The sequence below is a fragment of the Tamandua tetradactyla genome, chromosome 7 (assembly GCF_023851605.1).
Source record: "Tamandua tetradactyla isolate mTamTet1 chromosome 7, mTamTet1.pri, whole genome shotgun sequence".
Classification (NCBI taxonomy): Eukaryota; Metazoa; Chordata; class Mammalia; order Pilosa; family Myrmecophagidae; genus Tamandua; species Tamandua tetradactyla.
This window is the reverse complement of record NC_135333.1, coordinates 27597798-27603323: the sequence shown is the minus strand read 5'-3', so window position 1 is coordinate 27603323 and position 5526 is coordinate 27597798.

Below are 5526 nucleotides of genomic sequence, written 5' to 3'. Positions count from 1 at the left end.
CATTGGAGAAGCCTGGAGAAAAGGTTAGCAGCTATCACTATGTGCCTCCCCAGCTGAGAGAGAAACCCAAATGGCAACAGCCTTCTTGAGCCAAGGTACCTTTCCCTGGATGCTTTATTTGGACATTTTTATAGTCTTGCCTTAATTTGGACACTTTTATGGCCTTAGAACTGTAAACTTGCAACATAATAAATTCCCCATTTTAAAAGCCATTCCATTTCTGATATCTTGCATTCTGGCAGCTTTTACAAACTAAAACAGGGAGGGGTGATATCCTCTACTTTCCCTAAAGTCTCTAATTTCCAGGCATTTGCTCAGGAATAACTTCCTGAGCGTTAAGAAATGACTTAGGAGATTTCCAAGGAAAATGTCAGAGTGAGGGGCTTCAGGACTCAGGTCTTCTGCCCGAACAACTATGAAACAGGCAGGAAATGTCTAAAACAACTATTTTGAAACTCCAGAGGCCAAAAGAACACTATACAGCGTCCAGGGAGGAGCCGGAGGAAGAGGCAGATAAATTACAGTAGGGAACTGCAAATTACTCTCCATGCGTGGCTACCAGCATGCATACCCCACTCTCACAGCAGGCCTCCACGAGGTCCAGTCCTTGGCTAGCTGCTGGAGATGGAGAGACATAAACATCCTCTTCCCCAAGAACAGGGATGGTCAGGAGACAGAAATAGGATAGAGATTGGGCAATTGGTGCTGAAGGACTACAGATTGTGCAACATGATTGATTGTAAACATTCAGAAATGGGTAGCACAATACTACCTGGTTGTAGCACACAATAATGTAAGTACATTGATTGAAGCTGAATGTGAGTATGATAGAGGGAGAAGGTCTGGGGGCACGTATGAAACCAGAAGGAAAGATAGAGGATAAAGACTGAGATGGTGTAATTTAGGAATGCCTAGAGTGTACAGTGATGGTGATTAGATGTACACATTTAAAAATGTTTTTGCATGAGGAGGAAGAAGTGAACATCAGTATTGCAGGGTGTTGAAAATAAATGGTATATGGGAAAAACTACAATCAATGTAAGCTAGGGTCTATAGTCAATAGTAACATTGTAATATGCTTCCATTGAATGTGACAAAGGTATTATGCCAAAACTAAATGTCAACAGGTGGGGGGATTGGGGAAGGGGTATGGATTCTTTGTGGAAGAAAATGAAATGTCTTCAGATAAAGTATGGTGGTGAAGGCATGTCTGAATATTTAGACTGGATTGTATGATGTGTGAATAAAACTGTTTAAAAATGAACAGAAAGAAACAAGTGCTAGAGGAAATCCAAGAGATGTACCTATTCGCTGTTGGTAGGGAAATGAGAGGTCTAGCTCCTTGGAGGGCAGTGTGGTGGTTCCACAGGAGGCTAGGGGTGGGTTTGCCATATGATCCTGGAGGAACTGAGTGTGGGGACACGAATGAGCATTTGCACACTGGTGTTTCTGGTGGCAGTGTTCCTGGTCCACAATGAATGGACGTGGCCTAAGGGTACAGTGGTTGAGGAATGGAAGGGGGAGCTATGGTGTATACATACAATGGACTAATAAGTAGTCACAAGAAGGAATGAAGTTGTGAGGCATGCAACTAGGTGAATGGCCCTTAAGAGCTGCATGTAGAATGAAATGTCAGGAATAAAAAGATAAATATTATCATGTGTCAACCATATGGACTAACTATAATATAAAAATTCAGTGACCTAAAGTTGAGAGCAGTGGTTATCAGGTTGAGGTTTATTGTAAAGGGTCCTAGATTGTAAGCTCTTACATCAGCCACTTATATTTAGGAGGTTTAACTGTTAATTCTAAATTCTGAGATCTGGGCTGTTTGTAAATAGCATGGTCTTTCCCAGAAACTTCAGGTGTTTATGTGACACCTGAGTCTCAAAGTTAGAGCTCTGAAGTTATGAAAGTCAGCAGTACCCCATACAGGAACTGTTTAAAAAGTTGAAAAAGTGATGAGACTTTGAGTATAGATATGAATGAAGCTAATCTGGATAGGACGAAGGTACATCAAAAGACTGGGTAAAGAAGGATATAGTCCAAATCTTAAAACTTCAACTTCAGTGTGAGATTAAAGGGAGAGATGTTTATTTGGTGTAAAATTTATAGTTTGGTTAGTGCATTCCCTAATTTAACTTGTATGGTCAGTTTAGTTGAACACCGTAAGTACATGGAATCTTGAATAGGGCATGAGATTTGTTGGTTTGTCCAGGTTAGTGTGATGCCCAGATAAATCCCAGAGTGATTTGGGCAGTGAATGAAGAAGTATTTATGAAGTCCCCTTGGGGAAATGGGGAGAAAGGAGGAAATACTCAACTTTCCTGTTTGGAGAATTTCTGATATTCTCCCAAGCAGTGGGGCAATCAAATCAATAGGCTGTGTCCTAGATCTTGGGGTTTGTCCTTATGAAATTTATTCCTGCAAAGAATAGACTAAGCCTAATATAATTAGGCCTAAGAGTTACCCCCAGAGAACCTCTTTTGTTGCTCAGATGTGGCCTCTGTCTCTGATCTCACTGGTGAACTCACTGCCCTCCCTCCTACGTGGGACATGACCCTCAGAGATGTAAATCACCCTGGCAATGTGGGACAGAAAGCCTGGGATAAGCCAAGACCTGGCATCAAGAGATTGAGAAAGGCTTCTTGACCAAAAGGGGGAAGAGAGAAATGAGACAAAATAAAGTTTCAGTGGCTGAGAGATTTCAAACACAGTTGAGATGTTATCCTGGAGTTTATTCTTATGCATTATATAGATATCCCTTTTTAGTTTATAGTGTATTGGTGTGGCTAGACAGAAGTACCTGAAACTGTTGGGCTGTGTTCCAGTAGACTTAGACTCTTGAAGATTATTTTATAAAGATATAATGTTTGTAATGTGACTGTATGATTGTGGAAACCTTGTAGCTGATGTTCCTTATATCCAGGGCATGAACAGATGAGTAAAAAATATGGATAAGAAACAAATAAATAAATAATAGGGGGCACAAAGGGTAAAATAAATTGGGTAGATGGACACACTAGTGATCAATGAAAGAGAGGGCAGGTATGGTATGAATGAGTTTTTTGTTTTTTTGGAGTGATGCAAATGTTCTAAAAAATGATCATGGTAATGAATACACAACTATGTGATGATATCATAAGCCATCAATTGTACATCATGTATAGAATGTATGTGTGCAAAGATTTCTCAATAATAAAAGAAAAAGAAAAGGGGTGGGTATAGCCAATCACTGGTCACAGATTTTTTTTAAAACTTTTTTTTTTGTTGTTGTAAAGTATAACATATATACAAAGTAAAGAAAGAAAACAGTAATAAGTTTCAAAGCGTATTTCAACAAGTAGTTACAGAACAAATCCCAGAGTTTGCTATGGGCTACTATTCTACCATCTCAAATTTTTCCTTTTCACTGCTTCAAAACACTGAAGGCTAAAAGGAATATTAATATAGTGAGTCAGCAGCCATACTCATTTGGTAAATCCCATTTTCTCTGTTATACCTCTTCCTTCTTCTTTAACCCTTCTCCCATTCTATAGGGATCTTTGTGGAATGCCAGTTCTGACTTTTTCACGTTGAGAAGAGGTGTCCACATTGAAGGATAGGGGGATGTAATTAATTTGATCACATCTTTTGATTGGGATCATGGGGCCCCAGCTATGAGGGAAGCTATTGTTTCAATCCTGCCCCAACAAAGGTGGCAACAAGTATTGTTTCAGCATTCGCCAGTCAGGGGCAGAAGTGGTGGAGATTCAGAGATGCAGTGCCTTCTCGGGACTGCGGGAACACTTGTCTGAAATGTTGCTGGGCAGGGCTGGAAAGCTCAGCTTTAGGGAGCCATCAGAGAATCTTTTGGCATCCTTCTTGATTCCTTCTCCAGGGCACTTTGCAGCTAGTCTGTGCCCTCTTCGTGGGTCCCTGACCATTTGGGCTGGGAAAGATCAACTTGGGAAAGTCCTCCCTGGGTTGACCCTCCTTCCAGAATTTGCTCTCTCCAGAATTTGCAAAAGCAGTTTAAAATAACAAAAGGAGTATAAAAACTTATACAGGCAGACAGTCTTGGACGAAGGCCTGCCTGCCTGCGTCAAATATCTGGGAGTGAGAGACATTGTTTTTGGTTTATTTGTTTTTTCACATCTTCTTTTTACCACTGAATAAAGGCCTCATAAAATCTTCCCATAAGTTACAGTTAAAGAATCAGAACATCATAAAAATAAACACATTTGACAGGTTTGGCCCTGTTTCTTTCTTTCTTTCTTTCTTTTTTTTTTTTTTTTTAACATTTGTTCCCCCTAGTATTTATTTATTTTTAATCCATATTTTTTACTCGTCTGCCCATACCATAGATAAAGGAGCATCAGGTGCAAGCTTTTCACAATCATATAGTCACATTGCAAAAGCTATATCCTTATACATTCATCTTCAAGAAACATGGCTACTGCCACAGCTCTACAGTTTCAGGCACTTCCCTCTAGCCTCCCTAATACACCTTGAACTAAAAAGGGGATATCTATATGTGTAAGAATAACCTCCAAGATAACCTCTCGACTCTGTTTGAAATCTCTCAGCCACTGACACTTTATTTTGTCTCATTTCTCTCTTTCCCCTTTGGTTGAGAAGGTTTTCTCAATCCCTTGATGCTGAGTCTTGGCTCAACCTGGGATTTCTGTCCCATGTTTCCAGGGAGGTTTACACCCCTGGGAGTTATGTCCCATGTAGAGAGGGGGAGGGCAGTGAGTTTGCTTGTCGTATTGGTTGAGAGAGAGATAGGCCACATCAGAGCAACAAAAGAGGTTCTCTGGGGGTGACTCTTAGGCCTAATTTAAGTAGGCTTAGCCTATCCTTTGCAGGGATAAGTTTCATATGAACAAATCCCAAGACTGAGGGCTTGGCCTATTGATTTGGTTGTCCCCACTGCTTGTGAGAATATCAGGAATATTCTAAATGGGAAAATTGAATTTCCCCCCTTTCTCACCATACCCTCAAGGGGATTTTGCAAATATTTCTTTATTCACTGTTCAAATCACTCTGGGATTTGTTGGGGCATCACACTGAACAAAGCTACAAAATCTCATGCCCTATTCAAGGTTCCATGTACTTATAGTTTCCAATTAACCTGTCCATATAAATTATATTAGGAAATGCACTAGTGAAAATTTAAATTTTGTACCAAGTAAACCTTTTTTGCTCTAATCTCATGCAAAAGTTGAAGTTTTAAAATATGAATGACCATCCATTTTCAACATGCTGCAATATTGACATTCCTTTGTTTTTCCTCATGCAAAAACATTTTTTAATTTGTACATTTAGTCACTATCATTGTATGCTCTAGGCATTCCTAGATTACACCATCTCAGTCTTTGTCTTTCTTTCCTTCTGGTTTCATATGTGCCCCCAGACCTGGGAGAGAGAGACTTGTCCTTTGTGAAACAGAGGGCACAACCAAAGTCTGGTAAACAGGGGAACTCCAAAACAACCAAAAAGAGAAGCCTGGGTCAAGACAAAGGCCCAGAAAGGCAGGGAAAA